The sequence below is a fragment of the Lactuca serriola genome, chromosome 9, assembly GCF_051521515.1.
Source record: "Lactuca serriola cultivar US96UC23 chromosome 9, Lser_US96UC23_V15, whole genome shotgun sequence".
Classification (NCBI taxonomy): domain Eukaryota; kingdom Viridiplantae; phylum Streptophyta; class Magnoliopsida; order Asterales; family Asteraceae; genus Lactuca; species Lactuca serriola.
The window spans coordinates 167,697,207-167,701,268 of record NC_136416.1 but is presented as its reverse complement, the minus strand read 5'-3'; the positions used below and the strand labels follow the sequence as shown (position 1 = coordinate 167,701,268).

The following is a 4,062-nucleotide window of genomic DNA, read 5'->3' as shown; positions in this document are numbered from 1 at the left end:
AAGAGAAGTATGTAGCTGTTTCTTCTTTCCCCCTTAAATCAACAACTATATTAAAAATAATCAAAATAGTGAACCACTTTAATTTATAAAAAAATAGTTCAAAGTTTAAGAACTCATTTAAATCCTATGTGGACGCTAATTCTCCTTCCCAAGTATTTCTATATGAAAATGAACTCAGAAAATTTAAAAGTTTGATTTGAGCTTATTTAAATTCTATATATGCTCTATCCCACCAAAAATCTCATCATATATCTCTAAAGTTTCCCCTCAAGTTTCTATTTTGTGACAAAGCATTCCATTTTCTCTAATATTTATGATTGTCAAACGAAAAAAATTTAATGTATAGTCTCAATAGATGCATTGCGACTAACAGTTTAGAATCAGTTTACACATAAATAGAACATCAATCATCATGGTATTTGGATTAGAGCTGTTTACCACTAAAGAAGATGTGAAGGTCCCTTCTTCTGGCCTGCTATCATAAAAGTCCTCACTGGTATGTAGGTGAAAAGATCGAAGATTTGACTGTAGCAAAAATAACTTTTGGTTTTTAGATTCATGCCAAAAGGATAAATAACTCATAACCTTGAAACAATTTCAAGTTTTTGTAGACTCTCATCTATCCTGCTTCTTTTGCTGTGTGGGCACAACCGGAGCAACTCCAAATTCTGTCCGACCTCCTATTCATGTTGTTATGAACACAAGATCCGATCCGTTTCAATCGTTGTTGCATATTTTAAAGCAAATATTACATATAAAAACATATGGTTCAGGCATACAATCAAATAATATAAAAACATATAAATGTAGAATTACATATTTAAAATGAAATTGTGGAATTAAATTAGAGAACCTACAATAGTTTTTCATAAAAATATTTGAAGCCACCTTCATAGTCCTCTTGGCTCTGTAAATGTTGTTGGACACCAAGTTGCAAACTAAAAATAGTAAATAATTTTTTTAACGTCAGTCACTCAAAGAATTTGTATGTTGGACCAAAAAAGAAGGAACAGGAACAAAAATGCCTAACCCATATGGTAACCCGAGGAACAGTCAGGTACTGTTCCTAACTTTCAATTCCTTAAAAAGAAAATCTTTGTAAGTATAATGTTGTATTTAGTTGTACAAAAAAGGATGTTATTGCTACAATAAAAGTTAAGAATATCCACTTTCTTCATTGTATCACCGGTGGTTTTCCGAAATTGCCCATACAACATCGGCCATTTTCCAAGCTAAATCAACACCAGTAGCTTTTCAGTTGTCTGTTTTCCTGTCCTCCATCTTAAATGACAAAACAATGAACTCATTAACTGTTATTTTTAACAATGTACAGTGCAACAACATATATACATGCAACATACCTTGGAAATTCCAGAAATAAGGTGAAATCATGATTTTTTTTCAACAACTCTGTTCTTTCATATCGTCATGAAACAGGGGCTGAAATATGACACAAACCAAATGAAAATGTAAAAAAAAAAAAGAAACAACATATTGTCGGTGTTATGTTTAGCAATGTTGGATGTATTTGTAAAGATTGTGAAGAAACATGCGACCATGTTTTGTTAGATAGAGAAAATTTTTCTACATTTGTCTTACACACAGGGACCGTTTCTATAACTTTCTCTTATGTAAGGACCATCTCTGTAAATTCATCTATTTGTTATAGAGGGACAACTTGTGTAGATTTTTCTTAGGCAGGGTTCGTTTCTGTTACTTTGTTAATCAGAGACCATTTCTATAACTTTTTCACACAGAGGGACAAATTCTATTAGTTTTTCTGAAAGACAGAAACCATTCATGTATTCTTTTTTTCTTTCACACAAGGACCACTTCTATCATTTTTTCTATTTGACATATAAAAGTAGAAACCATGGATTCCTGTAGATAACAAATGGATATAAAAGGTGCAATTCAATTTGAAAACTGCTTGCAGGAGAGAAAGGAATGTACCAGATGTAAGATGTATGAAAGAAACATACCCTCTGAGGAATATCAAATCAGTCTTAGCAACGTTACAACGCATCTGCAATTTAATATCATAAAATGAAAATGAAGCAAACACAATAATGGATTCTCAATCCAAATCACAACCGAAATGACGATAATTAGATGTATAACTTAAAAAACCAAACATACATTGTCGTCCAAGTTTCACGTGCCCTAAAAGACGTGTCAATCTCCTACAAATTCAATAAAAACATTAAGTATCTCAGCATTAATTGAAACAGGCGTTGACAACATAATGATTTCACTCACGTATTGGTTATTATTTCTTCAGAAATTAACCAATGAAACATTTGGTATAATAATCATCACCGTTGGTGAAGGTTGATTTCACTAAATTATGAAAAAATTAATCAGTCTAAAAAATTGGAATTTCAGAGTTGAAGTGAATCAAATTCCCTAAAGAAAAAAAATGATTAAATATGATTGAAATCATGTAAGCATATGTGGATTTGTACTCTGATACTTCATTCTTCATCCCTGAAACAACATATGAAATACTTTCAATTTTTTATATTGATTATTTAGGTTTTCAATGTTAAAAGAAAGGGTATATGAGTCATTATCATTACCTTCTACAAACAAGTTGTTCGTGTCATCGTGTGTTACTCTGGAACCAGAAAAAGATGATGTTCCTTAACTGAAACATCCAGTGCCTGCTTTCATTAGTATTGAAAAAAAAACAGAGCAAGACATTTCCTCAAACATTTGGTGTGCATCTAAATTTACAATTCTTTAAAAAAAAAGGCTTGTTCCGATGAACCTAATTAAAAGGAACGATCATAAAGGAAATAATAAAGATAGCTAGATCTCACCTTCAATGGGTTCAGGATTTAACTCTGCACATTCACATAATATCTGAAAAAGAGTATCCACTGTCAACCAAGAACATCAACAATTTAGCAAACCATTCTGGAATATGGAAAATAAATGGGATGCGAAGAGTACATTGAGTAGGAGCTGAAGGCATGAGCCTCATCTCTGTGATCTTTGACAAATGAAATCCCTCATTCGATTCTGAATCATGTCTTTCTGATTCATCGTTCTCATCTCCAGTGTCAATCTTGAGTAAACTGAAATTAAATAACATCAAAAAAGAAATAAAGTCATTTGTAACTGGTTTGCAAGAAGAATCTCAGAGTTAAAGCCAAAACCTAAACCCTAAAATAGAAACAAAGTAGAGCGATAAAACTTCAAAGAACAATACATGAGTCCGCATGAAGCGACACCGATAAGAAATCAACTGCATACCCTTTCATCCTCTCAGTATTGCTCAACCACACTACTTTCCTATAAATGAAAATACAGCCTTTGTCGAAATGTCGTTGGAAGCCACCGATCAGAGTAAAGAAGATGTGGAGGTAAGATAATGGCGGTCGGTTGATTCGAAGCAGATGAAGTAGAAGAGGATAGGGATGAAAAGAGTAGATAGCTGAGGAGCGGAAGAATCTGGAAGGTAAACCCTAACCCTATAGTAACCCAAGGAACAGTACCTTGGTTAGGCACTATTCCTAAGAAGTGTCATCCTTTAATATATATATATATATATATATATATATATATATATATATATATATATATATATATATAAGAATAAGTGGTATCAGAGAGCAGGATTGATGTGAGTTGTTTCAAATCCAAAATTTGTTGGAAGTTCTTCGAGTTTTCTAGGTTTTTACTTTGATTCGTTGATCGATTCCACATTTTGCAAAATTGTTTGCAATTTGATCTTAGTTTCTTTGTTCATATCTTTTATTTTGATTTGAAATCTTTTCTTTGCTCATATATTTGATTCTAAGATGATTTTTTTTGAAAATCCTTATGAAAACATGTCAAAAGATGATTCTCACTTACTTTTTTTAATCTCCCTAGTAGCATTGGTCCTACTACTAGGATTTTGATTCGTTTTCTAGGAGATTATGGATTTTGTGGTCTTCATTTTGAACATTACATTCTTGGAATTGAAACTCATAGTTCAAGCATTTGGCACATAATCACGAAAGAATGTTACATATATTCAAAAACAATGGAAGTCATAAAAAATCAAGAGGAATT

General features: G+C 32.0%; 1 long non-coding RNA gene across 2 annotated transcripts; it reads right to left on the bottom strand.

The window, feature by feature from the left end:
* Positions 1-221: 221 nt before the first annotated feature.
* Positions 222-3,431, bottom strand: LOC145074140 (uncharacterized). Of its 2 annotated transcripts, none has more exons than XR_013691717.1 (7): positions 3,215-3,431; positions 2,956-3,080; positions 2,823-2,882; positions 2,140-2,647; positions 1,954-2,026; positions 1,362-1,440; positions 222-1,281 (listed from the first exon to the last, which is right to left on the bottom strand). It is a non-coding gene; the product is annotated as an uncharacterized LOC145074140 (long non-coding RNA). The 2 variants fall into 2 exon arrangements; XR_013691718.1 differs by having other exon boundaries at positions 1,983-2,026.
* Positions 3,432-4,062: the final 631 nt, after the last annotated feature.